The 26,040-nt window shown below is 45.6% G+C and overlaps 1 long non-coding RNA gene across 1 annotated transcript in view; it reads right to left on the bottom strand.

Annotated features, from left to right (window-relative positions):
* Positions 1–26,040, bottom strand: part of LOC138296119 (uncharacterized) — a 114,774-nt gene that overhangs the window by 70,708 nt on the left and 18,026 nt on the right. The window contains exon 2 of the long non-coding RNA XR_011203767.1: positions 16,718–16,776. This is a non-coding gene — a long non-coding RNA (uncharacterized lncRNA). The remainder of the gene's footprint in view (positions 1–16,717; positions 16,777–26,040) is intronic.

Below are 26,040 nucleotides of genomic sequence, written 5' to 3'. Positions count from 1 at the left end.
GCCTCTGCCCAGCTGCTGTAAGAAGCTGGAGTTCACTAGCCAGAGTGCAGTACAAACTGCATATACTCAATGGCTATTTTCAGTGCAATCTAAGTGTAGGCGAGCACTGCTGTACAATGGGGAATATTCAAGCATATGAATCTACAAAAGAACCAATACTGGAGAGCCAACAGAATGAACAACATTTTTGTTCCCACCAAAGAATCCCATGACAGAGTTGCAAAAAGCACCCAATCGGCAAAACTTTGAAAGGAGGACAGGGAACTTGGACACTTGCAGTCAGCGGCTGGGCACCAGTTCCCACTTCAAAATTCAAGAGAAAAATCGTTTCTCAAATAATCACCTTGTCTGACCTTACTTAAAACATATTGGTGATGTTTAATGAATCTCCTGATTACAAGTGAAATTTAGAAATATTTAGCCAGGCTTGGGCCAATGACTATCATTCTCAATTTCACTGCAATGAACCAAACTGAAAAATTAAACAGATAAAAATAAACTATAACCTACTAATAGGTTTGATCACATGCCCAGACCATCGATGAGGATACAAGTTTCTTTTTTAAGGATAAAAGAATGGGATATACGATCAAGGTCATCTCTGAATAAAATACATTTTCACACAGCTACTACAAGTACAGAAATAATTTTGACTACATCCCTAGTGTGCAACCCTAGTTCTCTAAGGTAATTTGTTGTTGTTGTATTCATATGGTTAACAACACAATAGAAGATGAAGGATCACAAGAAAACAACAGACAGCCAAGGCAAAAATCTGGACCCCAAAGGTTCAATGAGTCACAAGAAAATGTAATATCCAAGAAAGAAGTGACTGAAACATATGATCTCACCAAAAGAACAAAAATATATTTCTACTACAACGTTTCAGCTTCCGCCTTCCTCAGGTAGTACAAGATGGTTTGCTCAGTGGCTGCACAGCTGACACTGGTGGATTTTCAAAAAACATCACGAGTGAAGATGCCAATTGGAATGTGGAATCAATGCAGTCCTGAAAACTCTTCAGATATGCAGAAATCAAGTGGTATTGTCAGTGATGTTCAATCCATCTGGATGCAGTGATTTTAAACGGTACATCCAGAAGTTTTCTCTCCTTTAAAACAGGTTCCACAGGGAAAAGTCTTCAAATCTGATAGTAAATGGTCCACAAGGATAAAATGATTGGCTACAGGCTGGTCAAGTTTCTGGTTAATTATTGCTGAGTCGTGGTTCCTGAATCGTGTACGGAGGTCATTCACTGTTTCACATATTGTTTTTTTACAGCTTTGGCGTTGGCACTGAATCACATAAATAATGCATGTTGAGCGACATGTAAGATGCTGTCTTATTCCATAGGTCCTTCTTGTAACAGAGCTAGTTACTGATGATGTCTGTAAAAGGTATTCACATGTGATGCACCTTTTAGAATCACAGCAATGAACTCCTGCCTTTGTTACAGCTTGCTTAAGTTCAACTCTCACAATAAGCAATCGTAAATTGGGAGCTCTGCAGTAAGCAACGACTGGTGGTTTTGGTGAAAGCTTTTACAATTTTTCACAAGTGGACAGTAAGGGAAAAGTTGTTTGTATTATATTTCTGTAGTTGGGAGCTGATGGATGATAGTCAACCACAAATGGGATTCGGTCACTTTTGTTTCTTCTGTTGGTATTCCAAATAAGTGCTTCCCTGGGTAACTGCAAAGACCTGTTAATTTGATGCAGAATGATATGTAGAGGATAGCCTCGCTTTTTAAATAATGTAACAAGCTCCTTTGATGGTCTTTACTAGTGTCTTCATTGCTGCAGCTGCGTCTTATTCTGAGTGCTTGGCTGTAGATGATGCTGAGTGAGTGTGTGGTGATATGAAGTCCAGTTTTTTTGTATATTTTTTTTATTGATTTTATCGTATTGAACATACAAAAGAAAAGCAACAGTCCCTTCACAACATCACATCAAGAGAATAATAGCCATCCTTCGCAACATCAGCGTACATTTCGTGTGGGAAAAAAATCAGACAGGTACACATTGCTCATTACAATCCAGTTTGCCCATTAAATTTCCCCATCCATTATTGGGAACAAGATCCGTACAAAATTACCACAGGGCAGCTTTCTAGCAGTGATGCATTGGTAATAACGTACAACAGAAGAAGGGAACATCAACAGATACAAACGAAATAGGCAGGTGGGGCATACAGCCAGTCATCAGCAGCCATTCACCTTTCCTGACGTAGATATCAACAGACAGAGGGGGCGATAACTCAGTCCGGGCTTCTTCGGTTATATCACTCACACGTCTTGGGCCGCTAAGAAGTTATTCAACGGGGCCCAAATATCTTTGGGTCTAGACCCTTCAGGCATCAAGCTCCAGAAGACCATGAGCTGATCATGACAAAAAGCAGCATCGCTTAACCATTCAGAACGGCGCGGCACTCTAGTCCCACCCCAGCACATGGCCACTCTACGCTTGGCCAACAGCAATAGCAGGCCCACCAGGCGCCCATGCATTGTACGGATATCCTCCACGCACCCAAGCAGCGCGGTTCTAGGAGTGGCAGGTATCTCCATTTCGACTATTTCAGAGATTGCATTGAAAACTGCCACCCAAAAGGCGTAGACATCTGCACACTCCCATGCCAAATGTAGAAAACCAGCCCCCGGCGCCCGGCAGCGTACACAACGCGCATCTTCACGCAACCCCAAAGAGTGCAACCACACTGGGGTGTAATATAGTCTGTGCAAAAATTTTAAATGCAACAATCTAAACCTGTAATTTGGTGTCAACGCTCTCATATGCACACAGCAGTCACGCCACAGAGCCTCCGAGATGGGCTCTCCCAGGTCCGCTTCCCACGCGATCCTAGACGGCTCCCGGAGATTGTTCCTCTGTTCCTGCATACAGTTATATAATTTGGTGACCAGCCTATTAGGCGACTGCGCGCAGCAAAGGACCTCCAGCGCACGGAACTCCACAGGGGTCTCAGCCGAACCCCACAGGCGGTTCCGCAAAAAAGAACGAACTCGGATCACATACATACGCTGAAGCGCCGTGCACTCGCGACCAGCCAATATCTCAGATACATCAAGCAAGCGGCCGTCCACCATCCAATCTCTCATCTCGGTCAGACCAGCATCTCGGAGAAACCCACGCACTCCACCGTCAGGGTACAACTGTCCATCGGCTATCGCCATGACCGGCAAAGAAGGAGCGCACGGGACCGCATCAGCATACCCCACGCCCGCATCGTACATGCCACTGTATCAATCTCCCGCACCAGGGACGGAACACGTCCACCAAATGCCCTCGCCAGGTCATATGGCCAGACAGAGTTGCTCTCAGGCGCCAAGTGCGGCAGATAACGGATAGGATTCAGCCAGTAATACGTAAAATGCGCCTGAGCGCATAGATAGTATAGTTCCATATCTGGCGCAGCGAGCCCACCTAATTCAAACGGCAGCGTCAGCCTCTCCCATCAAATGCGCGCGCGTCGGCCCGCCCATACCAAGCAGATCAGTGCCGAGCGCAGACGTTTTTAGTAGTTCCTCGGGAGTGGGAGAGGAAGATTCACAAATAAGTACAAAAACTTCGGTAGGACCACCATCTTTGCAATAGCAATACGCCCTATCAATGATAACGGGAGGGCTCGCCAGGCCTCTACCTTCCCCTCCAGCCACGCCAGAGCAGCGCCATAGTTAGCCAGCCACAACTCCTCTACATCGCAACTCAGCTGAATACCCAAATACCGCACCGGCCCATCCGCCCACACCAGAGGGTATCGAGAGTCATACCGCGACACCTTGGGGGTCAACGGCAGCACCACAGATTTAGACCAATTAATAGTAATACCTGAAAAGGTACCAAAACGTACGATCTCATCCAGTAACGTATCCAGATTCTGGTCAGGATTCCGTACATATAATGCAATATCATCTGCGTACAGAGATATCAAAATAGGGCACTGCCGGAATTGCAATCCTCTGTCGTTATATCTCTGTCGAAGCCGGGCCGCCAAGGGCTCCATCGCCGCAGCAAAAAGGAGAGGGGACAACGGGCATCCATGGCGCGTGCCGCGCGCAACAGGGAACGGGGCAGACACGCTCCCATTGAGACGCAATCTAGCAGTGGGCAACGTATACAACAATTTAATCCAGCTAAGGAAGCGCACACTAAGGGGGTCATTCTGACTCCCGCCGGCCGCGGTAACCGCGGTGCTGGCGGGAGCCGCCAGAATACCGCTGCGCGGTCAGAAGACCGCCGCGGTTATTCTGTGTTTCCCGCTGGGCTGCCCCTTCGAGGAAGCCGGCTCCGAATGGAGCCGGCGGAGTGGGAAGGGTGCGACGGGTGCAGTAGCACCCGTCGCGATTTTCAGTGTCTGCATGGCAGACACTGAAAATCTTTTAGGGGCCCCCAGGGGCCCCACGACACCCCTCACCGCCATCCTGTTCCTGGCGGTCAAAACCGCCAGGAACAGGATGGCGGTGAGGGGGTCGGAATCCCCATGGCGGCGCAGCAAGCTGCGCCGCCATGGAGGATTCCACAGGGCAGCGGAAAACCGGCGGGAGACCGCCGGTTTTCCGTCTCTGACCGCGGCCATACCGCCGCGGTCAGAATGCCCTTGGGAGCACCGCCAGCCTGTTGGCGGTGCTCCCGCGGTCCCAGGCCCTGGCGGTCGATGACCGCCAGGGTCAGAATGACCGCCTAAGTCCCACCCGACCCAACAGAGCAAACATATAGTCCCATGTCAAGGAATCAAACGCTTTAGCTGCGTCCAGGAAAACAGCTGCTGCATTATCATCCTCTACCAGTGTACCCGCCACAGCGAAAAAGGTGCGCAAATTGTGGCCTGTAGACCTTCCCAGGACAAAACCCGACTGATCCGGAAGCACCAAACTAGGGAGGAGAGGTTGTAGTCTTGCCGCGATCATTTTTGCTAGGATTTTATTATCAATATTTATCATGGAGAGCGGACGATACGAATCGCATCGGGTCGGGTCCTTTCCAGGCTTCAGGATCGTCACTATCAAAGCCTCCCGGAGCGAGGCCGGGAGCGACCCAGTCTCCAGGGCTTCTGCATAGACCTCCAACAGCCGAGGAGCTAAAATATCCACATACTCTTTATAGAACGCAGAGGTCAGGCCATCCACACCAGGAGACTTCTCTCCAGGCAAGCCACATATGGCCGTAGCCACCTCCTCTATTGAGAATGGTTCGTCTAAGTATTTCCTGTGCACCTCATCAAACCATACTAGCGCAATATCCTCGAAGAGCACCTGTGCATCAGTCGCGCTAGAGCCCGCCGGAGCCGCATAGAGCCTCGCGTAGAACTCATTGAACACCTGCATAACTCCACCCGATCCCGACACACTCCCGCCCTCACCATCCATGACCTCGGAGACATAGTCACTGGCCCAGGGTTTGCGAAGCAAAGCTGGCAACGTACGTCCAGCCCTTTCACCCTCCCCATACTGGCGAGCGCGGGCCTCCCTCCCGAGAAAGCTAACTTCCCTAAGGGAGACCTCCTCATACCGCGATACCTCTCAACGGATCTCTGCCAGAACATCACTGGACCAGTGAGATGCCAGTCGCCTTTCCAACTCAGCAAGCCGTGACTCAATTTCAGCCATCTCTCGCCTCAGAGTTTTAACTATACCATATTGTTTAGAAAGACAAACCCCTCTGATAACAACTTTAAACGCCTCCCAAAGAGTTCCTGGGGACCTCACCGATCCCTGATTCTCGGCAAAATACAGTCTAATCGCCTCCTGCAGTTCCTCTCGGAAGGCCGCATCCCGAAGCGCCCCCCTAGGCAGCCGCCACATAGCCGACCTACCCAATTCAGTCGGTATCTCCAATTCCAGACACACCGGCGAGTGATCTGACAACGTACGAGGAAGATGGTCAACCGCTCTAGTCCAGGCCAGCATATCCCTGGTGCCCAGCCACCGATCAATACGTGACCAGCTACCATGCACATAATTCAAGCATGTACCCTCCCTCGCCTCTCTGTGCCGCTGCCGCCACAGGTCCGCCAGCGCACCATCCCGCATCACGGCCTCCAATGCCTTAGCCACCGCAACATGCTGTATCCTGGCCGAGCTCTCCCTATCCATCTTGGCATCAAGTACGACATTAAAATCTCCCCCCCCAAAGCACCGCAACCGGCCCCAGCGACTCCACCAGGCGCCACAGCTCCAAGAAGAAACCTGGATCATCAACATTCGGCCCATACACAGCAACTAAGCGACACGCTTTGTCCAGTAGCACACCACTCATCAGTACGTATCTGCCATTTGGATCCACCAGGACCTCTTTCGTGCGCCACTGCAGACCCTTACGAAGAAGGACTGCAACTCCACGGGAGTAACCCGAGTACGTGGAGCAATGCATCTCACCCACCCACCCAGTTTTTAGTCTGCATATTGTGGACCTCACCAAGTGCGTCTCGTGAAGCATACAGACATCAATTGCATGTCTCTTAACATATGCAGCCACAAGACGTGCTTTCCTACTATCATTAAGCCCTCGCACGTTCCAAGTCAAACATCTGACCACAGACACTTCCTCACCCCTCGGCCCCATCAACAAACAGCCACTGTTGCACGCAAAGGCCTACCTCCACCTGCCATAAATTTAGCAAAGGAACAAATAAAACATCCATATAAAGAAGAAGGAACAATACCCCACGAACATGTGAGAAACCCCCCACCCACTCAGGCCCCCCAATCGGACCCAACCAATGACCCACCCATCTTGGCCCCAAAAACCCTCCTCGAGAACAAGAACAGTGTATGACAGGACTCATCCCAGGGGCTGTGACCGGCCTCATACCTCCCCGCCCAGCTGACACCGGGAGAGAGGGGCCCGTGGGCCAACTACAAGTCACTAAGCAGACGGGACCAGGCAAGGAGCAAACCAGCGCACCCAAGCAGTTCCAACAATGAGTATCAGGTCGATCGGAGCGTATTAGTCATTGTCACTCAGGGCAACGTCGTCATCGCCACGGCCCCGGCGCTCCGCGGTCTCCCGCCTCTTAGCCAGCTGCCGAGCAAATTTGGTCGCCTGTTTCAGATCCGTAAAGTAGAGCATCTTACCCTCATGACGCACCCTCAGCTTAGCAGGATATAGCAGGGTAAAGCTTACTCTCGCTTGAGACAACAGTCGCTTAACCGGCAGGAAAGCACGTCTCTGGGACTGCACACCAAGAGTGTAGTCTGGGAAGAAATTTATTTCGGAGTTCTTATAAAGCAACGGACGTCTCTCCCTTGCCAGATGGAGTACAGTGTCACGATCACGGTAGTTCAGTAGACGCGCAATGATTGGGCTTCGGGGGGTCCCGGGCGGGGGGTGAGGCCCCAAAGATCTGTGAGCTCTCTCAACCACTAACATCCGAGAAAGCTCACCAGCAAACAGATCAGATAACATCTGCTCTATAAAGTCTTCCATTCGACCCATATCGGTCGCCTCCGGCAGCCCCACAATGCAAATGTTATTGCGGCGGGATCTTGATTCCAAGTCCTCGTTCTTGTTACGTATGACTTCAAGAATTCGCTCCATTCGTGCAATCTGATCCCTGTCACCCTGGCGTGCGTCCTCTATCTCAGATGTGCGTGACTCCAGGACTTCAAACCTGGAGTCATGATCGTCTACACGTGCCCTAATGCGATCAAGTTGTTCAGTTACATGGTCCAGTTTGGCATCAATGCCAGCCAAGCTGGCCTTAAGGTCCAAGAACATGGACTTCACCGATACCTCAGAGCTATCCTCTCCGTTCAGCTCCTCACAGGGCTGGGATCTGGCAGCAGCGTTCTTCTTTTCCCCCCCCTCAAAGGTAAGTTTGGTCTGGCGCTGATCAGCCTTGCCCATCGTTCCACTCTGCACCAACACCTCCGACCAGGCCCAGGCAATTAGAACCAATCAAAGGGAAGCCCGAAATCCAGGGACTCCTCCAGTAAGCGCAAAACTCACCGTAGTCCCCCACACCATCAGCAGAGGTCATCAAATAGTGGGGCCCCAGAACGTCAGCCAGTCTGCTCAGGCCCGCTTGGCCCACACTGCCCAGCCGGATAGTCGCCACTCGTTCACCCTCCTCGGGCCACCTCGATCACAGCCTTCACCGCCCTCAACCGGGCATTACTTCGTATCCTCAAATTAGCGGCCCGGGGAGCCCGCCTGAATATTCCGGGCAGTTCCTCCCAGAAGCCAAGGGAGAGCAACTACGAACTTCAAAGGCCCCCTGAGAGGCTTCACCTCAACGGCTTGTCTCCGTTCGGGCCTCCTCCTCGCCTGTTTAAGCCGCCAGGCCCCAGGAGAGCCACGGGGCCCAGCAGTGCTTCCTCTGCGGCAGCGCCACCGTAACCAAGCGTGTTGCAGGGCCGCGACACGACCGCGTCGCCGAGTAGCCCCCAGGAGCAGCCCCGCACCCGGCCGCACTCCTCCGGGAGCGGCCGCGGGCCACTACGTCCGCCCGCCCGCTCTGCACCCTGCGCAGCTCCGCGCCCGGCCACACACCTCCAGAAGCAGCCATGGGCCTCCACGTCCGTCCGTCCGTCCGCCCGCTCCGCGCCCTGCCCTGCCCTGCCCTGCACGCCCTGCCCTGCACGCCCTGCCCTGCCCTGCCCTGCCCTGCACGCGCGGGCGGGCGGGCGTGGCCGCCAGCAGGCCCGTCCGCGTCTCTTCACGGCCGCTCCGGTCGCTCCGCCGCTCCCGAGCCGCCAAAAGCAGCCCAGGGGCTCCTCCTAGAAGAGCGCGCTAGGCTCGCACCCGCCAGCAACGTCGGATGGGGTAATGGACGGATAAATGGCCCCGGGCCAGGCAGAGCCTCACGTAGTGACGGCCATCTTGCCCGGCGGTCAGGCCATGCCCCCTGACATGAAGTCCAGTTTAGATACAAAGGAGTATCTGTAGGCTTATGGTACAGATCAGTTATAATTTTGTGTTCATGAATGGTGAGTAACGCATCCAGAAAAGGGAGATGACTCTTCTGTATAGTATTGCTGCCAGTGAGTTTAATGGTAGGATGGATACTGTTGATAAAAGCTGTAAATTGCTCCAGTGTTCTGCTTCCTGCATTCAATTATTATGAATATGTCAGCAATGTATCGTAGCCATACCAGTGGTTTGATGTTAGAACATGCAAGTATATAGTCCTCCAGTTTGCCCATGAAGATATTTGCATAGGAAGGAGCCATCCGAGTGCCCATGGATGTCCCTTGTGTCTGCAGATGGTGTTCACCATTGACGGTGAAATTGTTGGATTTAAGAATAACTCTTGCAAAGTTGGTATGCACATTTGTTGATGTTTCTTTTACGGTTCTTTTATTAAGAGCTTCAGATAATGCCATAAGCCCATCATCACGTGGTATATTGGTGTATAATGATGTAACATCAAATGTATCCAGAAGAGTGTCATCATCAAATGTGTTGGTTTGATTTCATTTTTCATTAATCTGAAGAAAGTGACTGGTGTCCTTAACAAATGATGGAAGTTCTTGGACAATGGGCTGGAGGTGCAGGTCGACAAATAAAGATAGTCTCTCAGTGGCTATATCATTGCCAGAGATGATGGGGTGGCCAGGATTGTTCATTTTGTGAAGCATATAGAATCTCCCAGGTCTTGGTTTGGGGTGAACAAGTGTATCTGCTGATGTTTCATTAATAAAGTTTAAGCTCCTGTACTTTTCAACCAGGTTTTTGATTTCTTTGTTCAAGTCTTCTGTGGGATCAGTTTCTACAGGTGTGTAAGTGTTGGTACCCATCAGTTGTCTCATTCCCTCCTCAATATAATCACATACTTTCATGGCAACCACTGCACCACCTTTGTCTGCCGGTTTTATAATAAAATCTGTTCTCTGCTGAAGGTGGTGGAGAGCTTTTCTTTCCTCTCTGGTCATATTATCAAAAATCCTTTTAGGTGTTGATTCTTTGATGAGTTTGTTAATGGATAACATTTATGTATCAAGAACAGGATTTCTACCACATTGAGGAGTCCATGATTTGGGATGGCGGAGCTTCTTAAATGGATCTGAAAGGTAGCTTGGAAGATCAACATTAGAATTATTGTTAAAGTATGCTGAAAGTCTGCATCTTCTCTCGAAGGTTTTTAGGTCTCTCTACATGTTGGCTGTATTATGGTCCTTAGGTACAGGACAGAAATAGAGGCCTTTGCTCAAAAGGTTTAATTCACCTGGTGATAGCAGCCCTCCAGTTAAGTCAATAACTGTATCTGATGTCTGGAAGGGCTGTAGCTGGTTGGTGCTATGCAGTCTTTTTTGTCTTCGAAATCTTCTGCTTTTTTTAATGCTGTTTACCCACGCACACTGACTACTGAATCTCCAAAAACAGAATGATTTATTAAGTGGTGATTTGGGAGAGGAGGTATATGAAATCTTAACATGTCTCTTTTCAGTTTTGCAGATTTAATTTTAAAAGCATCCGGTTAACAACGAATATGTAACAACAAATGTGTAATCATAAATATTTTTTTTAAATCTCACTGTACCAAACACTATTGACGTAGCACACACACCATGATGGCATTAGAAAAATAAATTCCACTGAATCACACAAGTTGTCATAATTAGGGTTCAACTGTAGAAATGCTAAACAAATTTTACGTACACATTTGAAGATAATTGATGAGCGAGAGGATGTAGACATGATGAATATCCCTTTTGCTTTTCTAGATGACCTAAGTAAAATATTAAATTACCTTTTAGGGCAATGAAATGAAACTTGTTACATTTACAAAATATCTGCTAACCAAACAGTACGTTGTTTCACTAACTTGAAGAAGAGCTGTTGATTGTGGTTGAGGACTGCACTCGAGAAAGTGCCTGGGGTGATCTTGTGCTAGATTAAAGAAAAAGGGAAGACATTTAAAGAACAAAAACCTTCATACAGCCATTGAAAACTTTCTTTAGTAAAAATATGCAAAGTTCTATGAAAGACTTGGGGCACCATAAAGTTTTTACAATAGCAACACGCTCAGCCAGTCAGGAGAACTCTGGTGTTTGAGATCTGCATGCCTACTCAATCTTGCAGTTACTGCTTGCAGGACCATTCACAGTGCTAGAATATGGTTTGTCAGGTCAGAAGCGATGAAATAAAACATTACTTATTCATATTCTTTGGGGTCCGAAATCAGAATGGGTTTCTTCATCAAATCTCTGAACCTTTCTATGAATAGAGAGACCATTCTTCTTTAAACAGTGTAATAAGTAGCTTATAAGGCATCAATTTGTTTTTTTAAGAGCTGAAAGGGAATATTTTGAATGAATAAAAAGAGAAAAACAGAAATCAATAGGTCACCCAAAGGAAATACTACTCCTCCTGAAATCTTAAGGCAGCCAGGCATCTACTGGAGCCAACAATAGACTGTAATTGTAGTTAACACTTCAGTTAATTTTTACAGCTGACCCTGAGTGGCAAGGCTATAAAATGCTGTTCTCCAAAACAGACTGCTGAATTCAAAGGGAAGGCAGGAAATGTAATGCTCCACTGAAAATACATTCCTCCAAACCCTATGCTCTGGTACTAAGTATTATTATAGGAAAGTATACAAGGATTAGAGAAGGTAACCTGCATCTGGCCTTCATCGACCTATCATCAGCATTTGATTGTGTATTACATGACAAACTATGGGATATTTTAAGTACCATGGGGGTAGAACCAGCTATAATTCAGTTTATACGAGAAATGTATACAGGATGTAGTGCAAGAGTGAGGTATGGCCTAAAGGGGGAAAGTACTCGCCCTTTCGGCATACATAGAGGCGTGCGCCAAGGTTGCGTTCTTGCCCCGTTTTTGTTTTCAATGTATAAATAATTTAGAAAACGTATTGGCTAGTAACTATAAAGACCTACCCCAAATAGGCAATCGTGCTGTTCCGGTTTTACTCTATGCAGATGACGCAGTTTTAATGGTCAGGACCCCGCTAGCCCTACAAAAACTCCTAACTACCTGTATCACATTCATGTCACAACTGGGTCTCACTGTCAATCGCTCAAAAACTTTCATTATGAACTGTGGCGGGAAACGCGGCAAGTCCTATAATATTACTACGGCAGATGGGAGAGTAGAAATTGCGCAAACCTTTTCTTACCTGGGCATAATGTTTGACAAACAAGGTTCCTGGGCTAACTGCAGGGAGATGAAAAAAGCTCAGCTTATTAAAACAACGGTGGCTTTAAGGCTTTTCTCCAAAAGGATAGGGGGGATCACCCCGCCAAATATGATAAAAATGTATAAAGCCAAGTGCACCCCAGCTGCCATGTACGGGTCTGGAATTTGGGGATACACCAATTGTAATCTGGTGCAGATGGCTGAAAACGATTTTATGAGACATCTATTGATGGTACCAAAAGGTACATCATCATACATTATCCACTCAGAACTGGGGCTCCCCTTTATTACTGACTTGATAAAGATCCAACCCTTATTGCTATGGCACAAAGTTTGGACCTCGGAACATACTGAACTAAATAAGGCCATTCTGACTGACTGTATGGAGTCCATATACGCAGCAAGGGTGCCCTGGCTACGATACATTATGACCTTCTTTGATAACATGGGCAATAAAGCCTATTACACAAACCCAGCCTCGCTGGAGAAAATCTCTAGGAAGGACTTGACTGCTTTGGCATTAAAACATCTAGAAGATCTACGATGGGAAGTCGAATCAAAAAAGCCTACCGTCATTTATAATCAAATAATTTTGTCAACAGAGGCCATTCAGCCTTATTTGACGAATGTGATAATCCCCCGCCATCGTTTTGTTCTCACCAGATTGAGGCTAGACATATTCCATCGTCTAGTGACCTTTCCAACTATGAATGACTGGAGTACCACCCTGAAGCCTTGTCCATGCGATGCAATGGCACTCCAAACCACAATTCACATGGTTTTATTTTGTAAATTCTATGCCAAGCAAAGAAAGCGCTTAGTTGCCCCTCTTCTAAGGTTAATCAATCTCCCCCAGTGTCGCACCGCGTATGCCAGCCTCCAGGTGCTATCCTCGATTGAGATGTGCGGAATCCTGGCCAATTTTCTATGCTCTGTATTAAACACAAGAAAGCGCATGGGGGCAGCAATGTAATTTTATCTAGTCCACCCAATGGTTAGTTTTTAGGATATTCTCCTTAAAGAATTTTAAACATTTCTCATTTACGGATCTTTTTCATTATTGCAAACTATTAAATATTTTTAGCTTATTTATTGTATTTATTGTATATTGAAATGTAGAATATTTGATACTTTTATGACTTGTGGAAAGTCAAATAAAGTTTTTGTACTACTACTACTCAGATTATCTCATAAAGAACAAATGCCTGAAACCAATGAAGATCAACAAAAGACCCAAAAGACCTCACGTCTACCTAAACTCCATTTACTCTCCTCATCACCTCAGCCAAAACCACTTTCTACAAAACCATCATTAATGAAGCTTTCTTCAGATACAAAGTACTCTTCAAACACGTCAAACACTACAGCAACCCCAATCTCCACCTGTAAAATTAATTGAAAAGTACAATGCCATCAACCACTACTTCATCAAGAACAAAAACAAAATCAGTCCCCAAGATCAGAACAGACTCCATGAAGACCATCAAATAAGAATAAAACATCCTAGCCTCAACCATCAAGAAAGGAATCCATGGAAATGCACTCACACCACTCGGAACATTGTCAATGCCTTCTACAACCAAATAACCTTCCCAGATAAACTCAAAGTAGGACAGATCTTATGTTAGACGGAGATAAGTCTGACCTACTACCACTCCAAAACCCACCTCTCAATCAGTCTGTCTGGCACTGTAGAAGGAGAGACTGTCCAGAAAGAGCGAGATAATCAGTGTACCCTGTGGCGGTGGGACATCAAGAGAGAGCTGACTGCACAAAAGAGAGCTATATAAGACCTGCCCCCCATCTAAGTTCCTTGCAGAAAACACAATTGTGGGATCATTTTGGGCCCGGTCAGGGCTGCAAATGTGTGGCTGCCATAGGCTCAGAGGGGAACTGCAACTGTTGTCATTAACACAGGCCCAGAGAGGGATTACAACTGCCTTCATCAACATAGGCCAGACTAGGGCCCGATTACGATCTTGGAGAATGGGGTTACTCCGTCACAAACGTGACAGATATCCCATCAGCTGTATTACGATTCCATTATATCCTGTGGAGATCGTAACACGGCGGATGGAATATCCGTCACATTTGTGACAGAGTATTCCATCTACCAAGATCGTAATCAAGCCCTAGGTCTCCATCTACCTCCAGTCTGATCAGGACCACAACTGCAGTGATCACCCTTGATCCAACCCAGACTGAATCCGTTCTCAGCCTAGGCAAAGCCTCATCGCCACAACCTCTGGAGACTGCGGCATCAGCATGGACTCCGTGATCTGAGGCTTAGAGGACAGCCGACTAACGTTGACCATGTCTTGCTTGCAAAACACCTTCTGTTCAATGCGGCCCCCACAGAAAGCATGTAGGAGGAACACCACTTCAACAAGAGGACTCAAAATATATCTCCCATATCAAGCAGGGGTAAGACTTAAAAGACTGGGTACCCATTCGACTCTGGGTCTGAGGGATGCATTTGTCCTTCAGTCGTGCTATCTTCTGACTTCCAAAGAGGAGAAGAGGGATACCAAGAGCTAGGGGGTACGAGGGAGTTTGAAGGGTGTGGAACCTTAAAATGAATCACATCTGTGTTTAAGAAACGAATAGGGCTAGTTAAGAAACATTTGTTGGTAAAACAGGCATTTAAATTCATATAGTTGGCAAGGACAGATATCCTGATTACTAGAATAAAAGTTTACGATCTATTGAAACAGTATTCTGCGATCATGTGCATAAAAATACTAGGGAGGTCTAGTTACCTGTAGAAGAATCACTCTCAAGGATATTGACTTGTGTGATTATTGGGAATGTGTAGTAGTTTGTAGAGTACAACTCAGTAAAACAGTGTAAAAAAAAAAAAAAAAAAAAAACACAAAACAAACTGTTTATTACATACTATAATGTCAAGCAAGAAAATGTAAGCCTAACGGACAGATCTGCCACTTTGGAAACTGAAAACTATGCTAGAGTCCCAACCTCGGCTCAACATCCAGTGATTCTAGACAAATCTCTTAATCTCCCCATACCTAAAAAAAAAAAAAGCTTTACTGTAATCTGGTGCTTGCGTAAAGTGCTCTACTGTCCTAGGGCAAAGTTTGCTCTATATAAAACTGCATAAAATGTACAAAAACAAAAACAAGAAAAGAAAAATTAAAACACCATTAGGTGTCTCGCGTCACTCTTGCCCATCGTACAATCACTCAGTTTTATGTTCCATCAAATCAGCCACAGAATCTAGTTCTAGTAGCTATCACAACTTATCACTTCAATTAAGGTCATCTTCCAGGGTATCCGAGGTTCTAATTTGTCGTCATATTGCCAGTGAATCAACAGGCATCAGTATGGGAATACGTTTTGGATTTCAAGAATCTGCTTTCCAGAAGATTTGGTCTTTGCTCTCATTTCTTTAAGCCTTCTAAAGAGATGACACTCCAAAATCAACTGCCTATGTGATTCCCCTAACATATATTTAAGAAACAAATACGACTAGTTAAGTAAGAAACATTTGATGGCAAAACAGTAATTTAAATTCATATACTTTTCAAGTTCAGATATGCTGATTAGTTTATCTATTGAAAGTGTTCTGAGATCATGTGCATACATAGAGACGTTCAATGCTCGTCAAGGTCAGGGAGGATCCCATGATGAAACAACTGAATGTATATCATGTGAGTTGCTCCAGATTGGCTGTATGTCAGGCACATTAGTACACTGGCATTCGACAATTTTAGGCCACACCTTCTGAATATTAAGAGACTACTGTATCAGAATAGGCTGCAGCATAGGTTACACCGCCCGTGCTGCTGCATATCCACAGTTCAAACCAAGAAGAGTTAGACTTCTGTTACAAAATGAACCGGGACCTTTGTGCAGTTGCAGAACAGAAAGCAAACCTTTGGCTGACTGCTAGCAGACATCACTGATGCTTAGCAATTCACAGAGGTTTGGCACCTCTTACCTGAGACATTGCTCAATGGGTAATCCTCTCAGTATATAGTCGGCTGCTCTGTGTTTGAATCCATATGTGCACTGCTGCACCTCTGACAACAATTAAGAAGGGACCGGTGGTTTTTTGGATTGAAAAAAAGGTTTTCCATTTGGGAATGAGAACACAGGGGTAGTGGTTTGCTGTGGCTTGCAGGCCAACAGCCCTGATTGCAGTCCTGCCTAATATTCATAAGGCGGGTCATTTTGAAACTCTCTGCAAATGGTGATTTTGCGATGTGACGCATTAGTACATAAGTCACATTGCAAAATCACAGTCCGTTTGCACAACTTCCGTGAGCAATCTGTGACCACTTCCTGCAAATGTACTTTTTTTTTTAGTATATCTGTACCAGAGATTCACTTGTGTTATTTGTCACTTCATATCGGCAGGTTTAGAATCTGAACAAATGTGAACCCAACCCATGCCAACATTTAATACATAAGAGTCTTCACTTGGAACTTGACAGAAGCACTTAACATCAGTAAAGTCAACATAGTGTGCCTTAACACCCACCCTAAAACATTTTTTTGCGAGAAAGGTTCCCAGAAATGACATAGTTTAATGGTCCTAAGATGATCGATTGAAAAGGTTTCTAATAACAGCTTATGTTTACCTTTGTAGCTGTTCAATCTGTCGAGAAAGCTTCTTATTCATTTCTTCCAGCTTTGCAATCTAAATTTTAAATAAGTATTGTTTTCATTTTCAACCATTAGGCGAGCCTCAGCAAATACCTTTACTTTATACATTATATTTTTTTGCTTCCACTGTAGGTACATGATTCAAAATATGATTTGGGCAAAAATTTAATTTAGATTTTCAGAACAAGCTACAAGAAACACAAAGTGATATTCCATAAAGTTTGCACATCAACACATCCTGAACATACCCATCATGTGAACATCAGTTAATTGTAACTCCTCCCATGTTCCCACTAAGCAGAGTGCGAATACCCAAATCCCGCAAAAATGTGGAACATCGAAAGGACTAATCCCCATCCCTCCACCTTACCTCATCACAGCAGCACCACAAGAACAACGCCCCATACAATACTGCACATGTTAAAAGCAGTAAGATCTAGGGCATTATCAGCTTTCCCTTATCCAACAGGCTTGGCCTTAGTGGTCCTCCACTGTCTATGGCGTGAGATGCTACTGGAGGCAGTGCTGCATAAGAACCCGACAAACATTTACAGTGCACTAATGATGTTCCTACATCTGAATGGTCAGGACCAGCATTCTCTCTGTCATTACCAATACAAGGGCCATGATCCTGCACACAGTAGATGGGACATACCCTAACAAAGGAAGTAGGGGGTAGGCGATGAAAGATCAAAGAAAAAATCCTGCCACCACTTCTGCACAGCAGAACATGACTAAGCAACGTGGAAAACTGAGACCAGTGACTACGTCTACATGAAGTGTCAGAACTGGGGCTAAACAGTCGCTTCTGGGCAGTGTGTAATACAGTCTATAAAGACAATTAAAGTGAAATTGCCTGTGATAACGTTTATGTGCAGTTGAACAAAAATGTTCATTAAAGTTACTTGCTCTGCACCTCACTTTACACATGTACATTGACGTAGAGCTACTGCAATTGAAATGAAATCATTATGATGTGTTAAAGTGTGTTTTTTTATGGGTTCTGCAGTTAACTAGTGTTAGAAATTGGGTTTCTGGTTGACAGAGGAATGCACCCTGATTAAGCAGGAACCACAATACTAGTCAGAGTAAGTCACAAACACAGCACAAATTAACCTGTGCTCACCCTCTGGTAGCTTGGCACAGAGCAGTCAGGCTTAAATTAAGATGCAATGTGTAAAGTATTTGTGCAAAATTCAAACAGTATAACAGTGAAAACACCTCACAAAAAGAGACTACACATGGTTAGAAAAAGAGAACTTAATTTAATAAATAAAACAAAACCTAAATGACAAAAATCCAATAAGTGGAACTTTAGATTTGAATTTTTACAAAATAATCTTTAGAAAAGCACATAGAAGCAAAAAGTGCCAAATGGGTCTTTTTGATCGTGCCAGACCTGGTCAAAGTCAAAGGTTCAGGCCTACTGCGATGGAGTGTGTGCCGGCTACAAGGACACAGTAAGTCCGCTGAACAAAAGTACCTTAATACTGGATGCGTCGAAGTCTAACATGCGGGGAGCAGGCTGAAACGATGTGTCTGTGTCAATCCCTGCAGTGGAGGTAATGCGTTGATCTTTACCGAGTAGTAACAGAGATGTGTTGATTTTCTCCACGCAGCAGCGGTGATGAGTACAGAAAGACCAGTTGTTACCCACCCCAGACAAGTGATCAGAGACAGGCTGCAGGCATACAAGGCTAAGAGCAGGAAAATGCCAACTTTCTAAAAGTGGACTTTTCAAAATTGTAACAATAAATCAGACTTTCCCATTATAGAGTATTTATCATTACAAACGTTGAGTATTAGTTAGGCATCTTTACCATTTCAAGATGGCCACCATGGACACTGGAATGGTCACATGACCTGTCACTTCCTTAATTAAACATGCTGGGAAGACTGGCAATGTTTCATTCCCACTCGCATGGGTTGAGCGGATGGAGACAGATGCTAGCAGGCCCATATTTAGAAGGGATCTAACTTGGGTGTTAAGGAGATTGGATTACGTGACACATTAATAAGGAGTGTATTTACATTATGTTAGATAGGCGCTCCACTGTCTGATCTGCAGAATCTCCCAGGGTTCATCATTCAGCCTAATCCTGTTAGACATTTACATGACTGTGCTCACTGACATCATCAGAGCACATGACATCTTCATCATTTCCTATGCAACAGCATCCAACTCATCCTATCAGTGTCTGACAAGTCCACCACCTCCAGAACCAACTTTACTGACTTTGTGATCAACGTATCGGAGTGGATGAAAGCCAACTGCCTGAAACTCAACTCCAACAAAATGGAAGTGTTGACCTTTGGGAACAAGAACTCCCACTGGAACATCACTTGGTTGTGTTCAGAGCTTGGATTGACATCAACCAGCCATGCAAGAAACCTGGGAATCATCCTCAATAATAAACTCAACATGACAGCATAGGTCAACGTAGTCAGCTCCTTGTGGTTACCCAGGAATCTGAAACAAACCATCACACAAGTCCTTATCACACGAAGAATATACTTTGGCATCACACTCCACGCCGGAATTTCCAACCACCTCCTCCACCCTGACTCCAGACTACACAGAATGCCACAAGATTCATCCTAGACCTCCCATGGCACACCCACATCACATCTTAGAGAGCTCCACTGTCTCACCATACATAAACAGTGACAATTCAAACTCCTCATGCATGCTTGGGAGGCACTGCACAACAAAAGCCCACCATACCTTAATACCTGCCTTTATGTCCACCAACCCAACAGATGCCTGCGCCTAGCCTAACTCTAATTTGCGCACATACCATTGTTGGACCTGGCCCCTTTTGCAGGGTTATCCCCAACCATTTTACCTTCTTCCGCCTATTTTTTCGGACTTGTTTTGGTTCTGGGTACTTTACCACTGCTAATTAGTGCTAAAGTATATATGTTTGCTGTCTAAAATACATTGGTGATTAGTTCCTCCATGATTGGTGTTAGAAATGGGGTTCCTGGTTGGCTAGGGTATGCACCTAAGCCAAGCAGAACCCAACTACTCTAGTTAGGGCAAGGGAGTTACATGCCCAAGGTAACCCCTGCTCACCCCCTTGGTAGCTTGGCACGAGCAGTTAGGCCTATCCCAGAGGCAATGTGTAAAGCGTTTTCACAACATACGATGCACTATCCCCACCACAAAGGAAACACAACACCAATTTATATGAAAATATACTGTATTGTACACAACGCAATTATTAGACCAAACACAACAGGTCAGTAATATCCTACTACCCAAGCAGTTGTCAGAACGTTACACATTAGTTACACTGCAGAACCAGCAGTAGTCACATATAACACACAGGTTAATTATTATTCTGCAACATAAGCAGTGGTCAGGAATCACATTCCTACACAAATGCACTTGTCATAGAAATATCATAAATGCCCATATCAGGAACATTATAAAACAAATGGCAAGTCAGGATAACATATGAGCATGTTATGCCCATAAAAGGCACATTAGCAAACATATATGTTACATCAAAAATAAGCAGGTTAACACATCAAGCCATAACAACCATATGAGGAACATTTAGAAAAGTATGTGTCTCTTTAAAATTTCCTTTATCATGATGAAAGGCATTTCCAGCGCCTCCGGTGCTCTGTGTGCTCACTCTGGGGGGCCACTCCGATGATTGTGTCACTCACGCTTGAAGAGAGCATCCCACCCGGGCTGTGGCGGTGATCGGTGACGGCGGAAAATCGCGACACCGATAACGCAACTCTCTCACCAGCCGCCGGGGGCATAAAGAAAAGCACTCTTCGTGCGCTGAAACAGTGGAAGCTCACAGGTTGCAGAGGCCACAGCACTCAGCCGCTGAGGGACACAAAAAGGAAGCACAGGGCGGCAGGGCCCAGCAGCAGGCCAGCACACAGGTGGATGCAGACAGTTGGCAGTTCCTCCTCATGACCAAGCAGGTCACAGGTCAGCACAGCAGAAGAAGTCCATGGCGGTTCCTGGTGAGTCCCTCCAGCAGCATTCTGTGTCCAGTTACAAGCAAGTTCCAAAGTGTCTCCGAATTGTAGGGAAAACTCCCATATCAGTTTTGGGTAAACGACCCTATTGTGTGAGGCCAGGGCACAGCCTTTACAAATGCAGGTGTGCCCCGCCTCTCCCTTCTCTCAGCCCAGGAAGACAATTCAGTATGCAGATGCACCTATGTGACACCTCCACCCTCTCTGTGTACAGGCTGTCTGAAAAGTATGCACAAAGCCCAACTGTCACTCTGCCCAGACGTGGATTGGAGTTAAGCTGCAAAACACAAGTGTCATAAGCACAGAGAAATGCTCACTTTCTAGAAGTGGCATTTCTGTAATAGTAATAAAAAATCCACTTACACCAGTAAGCAGCATTTCTCACTACCATTACACCCATACCAAATATGCCTACGCTACCCCTCATAAATCAGACAATACCCCCTAGACATAAGGCAGGGCAATTCCAATGCAATCCTATGAGGAGGCAGCACTCACAGCAGTGAGAAACCAAATAGGCTGTTTGTCACTGCAGGACAGGCCACACAACCAGGCAAATGTCCTGCCTTCTACATACATAGCACCCTGCCCATAGGGCTAGCTAGGGCCTACCTTAGGAGTGACTTACATGTAGTAAAAATGGAGTTCTGGGCCTGGCAAGTAAATTAAGATTCCAGGACCCTGTGGAAAAAAACTTTGCACGCAGGCCCTGCGCTAGCAGGCCTGAGACACGTTTGAAAGGGTACTTCAGTGGGTGGTGCAAGCAGTGCTGCAGGTCCAATAGCAGCATTTAATTTACAGGCCCTGTGTATAGGGATACCACTGTACAAGGGACTCACAGCTAAATTAAATATGGCAATTAGGTATAAGCCAATCATACCAACTTTAGAAGGGAAAGCACCTGCACTTTAGTACTGATCAGCAGTGATAAAGTGCTTAAAGTCCTAGAGCCAACAGCGAGAGGTCAGAAAAAATAGGAGGAAGGAGGCAAAAAGTCAGAGGATGAACCTGTCAAATGGCCAGGTCGAACAATTGGCTTATTTGATTTTCTAGTAAATCCCTAGCACAGTGCACAAGGTGTGCCCAAGGCCTGTAAATCAAATGCTACCAGTGGGCCTGCAGCACTGACTGTGCCACCCACATGAGTAGCCCTGCAAACATGTCTCAGGCCTGCCACTGCAGTGCCTGTGTGTGCAGTTTTAAACTGCCATTTTGACTTGGCAAATGCACCCACTTGCCTGGCCCAAACCTTCCTTTTTAGTACCTATAAATCACTCCTAGTGTAGGCCCAAGGCAGCCCCAGGGGCAGGGTGCAGTATATTTGAAAAGGTAGGACATGTACTGGTGTGTTTTACATTTCCTTATAGTGAACTACTGCTAAAAAAAATAAATTGCCAAAAAATAAAATCACTTTTGCAAGGACTATTACCTTGAAATATCTTTTTAACGTAATTTCCACCTGGGAGCAGATAGAAATGTGGAGTTTGGAGTCTCAGACCTCACAATTTAAAAATAAATTTTTTGGTAAAGTTGGTTTTTAAATTGTAAATTTGAAAATGTCATTTTTAGAAAGTGGGCATTTTTTTGCTTACCCATTCTGTGCTCCTGCCCATCTGAGGAATACATGTCTGGGTCAGAAGACAGTTTGTGAACTCATTTTAGACAGTTACACAAAAGGAGCTCAGGTGTGTCCTGCATACCCTGATGGGTCTTCCTGAGCTAGAGTAGTGGGAGGAGCTGACACTTGCATCTGAATAGGGCTGTGCCGGTCCTTTCACAAAACAGTTTCCAACCCCCTGGAGTGTATTTGGGGCCAGGGCAGGAAAGGCAGGGTCTTGTGCATTACAAAGACTTCTCTTTGAAGTTTGCCTACTTCAAAGACAGAAATGGGTAGAGGTACTGGACCTCTGACCCCACATAGTGAGAACACCTCTGGACTGAGGACATTCTGCCAGGAAGAACAGTTGGATGCTGTAGGAGGGACTGCCACTCTGCCTTTTGCTTTGTTATGCTGACCTACTGCTTGCTGCTTCTGTCCTGCGAGTAAAAGGACTAGACTTTGCTTTCTAATTCCTGCTTTCCAAGGTTCTCCAGGGGCTTCAGTTGAGCTTGCCTCCTGTTAAGAAGTCTCAGAGACATCAAAGACTTCATCTGATGAAGTAAGGAACTGATGCAAGAGTAAGGAACTGATGCATCTCTGGCCCTTTCGACCCATCACCTCCCCTGCGGCCCGCATCGTCTTGGTTTTTTATGCATCTCAGGTACTTTGTCTCAGTCAAGCGTTTCATTGATTTCAAGGAACTACAATTACATTTAATCTTTTCAAAGAGATGTCTTTGCTTGTGCATGTTGAATTTTTGTTATCTTGGTCTGGTTTAACTCAGATAAATATTGACTATTTTTCTAAACTGGTGAGGAGTACTTTTGTGTTTTTTTTTTGACTGTGTTACTGCGTGTGTGTGTACAAATACTTTACACATTGCCTCCGAGATAAGCCTGACTGCTTGTGCCAAGCTACCACTGGGGTGAGCATGAGTTATCTTAGCTGTGTGGCTCCCTTACCCTGACTAGAGTGAGGGTCCCTACTTAGACAGGGTACAAACCACTGCCAACTAGAGACCCCATTTCTTTTTTTTTTCCTTTTTTTTTTCTTTTAAATTCTCAGTACCCAAAAAAACAAATACATACATATTTCATCGATCTGGACAATTATAATATATCACAATGTGAAGGACTGTTAACAAGGACTTTGTGATGTGCCTAATAGTTAGTAATTACTATGCAATACCACATTAAAATCATTTCCTATTAGCTAACCATTCACTTACTGCCCCCCATATATCTTGCCCTTTACGTCTCCCTCTCTTTCCTTTCGATCATACAGTACTTGTTCCAACTGGTATATTGTCAAAAGGCGTTTTAGCCATTTTTGATATGTCGGGGTTGTTGATCCAACCTTGCGGAGGAAATGCACAATCAATACACTGTCATAACGATGAAGATAAACTTAGAGACAGATGACTCACTGATCTCTGGGACCCCGAGTATCACCACCCCAGGTTTTAATTCTATTTCTAATTTGGCAACCTCTTTAATAAACTGCCTCACTCTATCACGCAGATTCGCCAGCATTGTACAAGTGGCAAACATATGAATTGCGTCTACTCCATATAGCTGGCATCTTGGGCAGTGCACCCCCTCGACCCGGCCCCATTGCACTAATTTCCCAGGCATTATATACAGATCGAAGATTGTTTTATAATGTTGTGCCTGAAGGGATGCTGATATCAGGGAGGCCCGCCCTAACTCAAGAGACTCACAGAAATGCTCCTCTTCCACATTCAGCTTATCACCCCACTTTTTGTTATATTTAGACAAATCCTCAGGTAAATCATCGGTCAGTCTAGCATATATTGACCGTATCGTAATCTTGTCACAGGAGATCATCATATCTAACAAAGGGTTCTTTACAAATCCTGCTGCCCCACCGGTTTTCCGAGAAATAAAGTCCCTTACTTGCAAATATTTAAAAAAGCCCTTTTGGGCTAAATCGAACTTCCTGCAAAGATTCTCGAATGTGGTGATTGTAGTGCCCTCCATAAAGTCACCTAATCTTTGTATCCCCTGTTGGTTCCACCTTGCCATGATATTATCTCCAAAAATCTCAGGGAGAAAGGTATTATTCTTAATCAGAGTATAGTAGTTATATCTTCCAAAGCCGAATTTCTTCCACCAAGGACCCCAATCTTTGAAAGCAGCATTTAGAACTTTAAACTTTGTTACCTCCTGCCCTAATGCTGTTTGATCCTCTGTTGTGATCCAACCACCCGGAGTCGTAGTCAGCCAGCAGCTATCAATGTGCTCCTGACCAATATTTGCAGCCCTATATAGTTCTAAGTAGTACTCACGGAAAGCTTCCCTGATGGTGTCGGGTCCAGTGACTATCACCCCTGCCCTGTTCTGTACTTTTAAAACTGAGCCTAAAGAGACCCTTTGGCGGGTCCGCATTGCTAAACTATGCCCTACTTTCTCACTAAATTCATGGCATTCCAATTGCCTTGTTCAAAATGTTTCAGCCATTCTTTCCATTGAATATTTTCCTAACCGCATTTTAGCTATTGATACCTGTTGCAAAGCGTCTTTAATCCCAACATCGTTCTTGATTGCCCTACTCAGCTGTTCTTCTGCAACCTGTAATTCCCCCATGAGTACCTGTGACTGAGCTGCAGCTTGTTTTTGTCGCCTTATGCTGAATCCGAGGGTTTCCCCCCTTATAACTGCCTTTAATGTGTCCCACACTATCTCTATTGAGGCGGTTCCCATATTAAACTTCAAAAATTCCTTCAACCGCATTTTCATATGCTGCATATACAGAGAATCATTCAGCAAAGGCAATCAGACCAGCGTTGGCCCGAATGTAGGTGTCACCCAGGTGCGGGCCGCCACCCCACCCCAGACTGTCCGACTTTTCTCCCTCAAAAAGCCCCAAACTTTCTTAGTCAGTATTCCCTTCAGACTTCCAAGTCCTCGCATTTTTGCCTTTTTCCTTTCTCTGACCCTTTCCTGCCCCTCCCCACATTATGTTGCTTTGAGCCCCAGCAAATATTCTTTTGCCTGAACCTCTGAATTAAATAGTCTGACTTTCCCATTGACCACAGTCTTAATACGAGCGGGTGCCAGCAGATACGCCTTTCCACCTTTGTCTTGAAAGGATTTGATCGCTCTACAGTGACATGGCAATAGTCGGGTCGAGTGAAAAAAGTTACCCCCCTAGTACGTGGGGCATCAGGACGGGCTTTTTCAAATATAGCCTATCTCAAGAGGTAATTCCCCAAATAAACCAATATAGCTCTAGGGTGTTTAGTTTCACCTATATGACCCTCTCGTCGTACTGCTGGGAATCTGTGCGCCCTCTGAACCTCAGACTCCCAATCCCAATTAGTGAACTCCGGAAAAGCATCCTGCATCATTTTAATCATGTATGCCCTGATTTCATTTCCCTCTGCCCCTTCTCCAATGCCTAAGAACCGTAGGTTATTCCTCCTCTGCCTGTTCTCCTGATCCTCCAGTTTCCACATAATATCAGTCAATTGTCCATCATGTGCCGTAGTTTGTTCTCTGAGAGCCACCACGTCTGCCTCTACTGCCATCGTTCTCTCCTCCATCACACTGTTTCCCTTCAATTTCTATACATGATTGTACCACCTTGCGAACAGTCCCTTGTAGACATTTTGTGGCCATCCTTGCCCGTCGCCTTTCTGCCCTTGTCTCAGTCTGCAGTTTTTTAATTGAG

Source organism: Pleurodeles waltl, chromosome 1_2 (genome assembly GCF_031143425.1).
Source record: "Pleurodeles waltl isolate 20211129_DDA chromosome 1_2, aPleWal1.hap1.20221129, whole genome shotgun sequence".
Classification (NCBI taxonomy): domain Eukaryota; kingdom Metazoa; phylum Chordata; class Amphibia; order Caudata; family Salamandridae; genus Pleurodeles; species Pleurodeles waltl.
The sequence above is the reverse complement of the archived record's forward strand: the minus strand, read 5'-3'. Positions and strand labels throughout refer to the sequence as shown.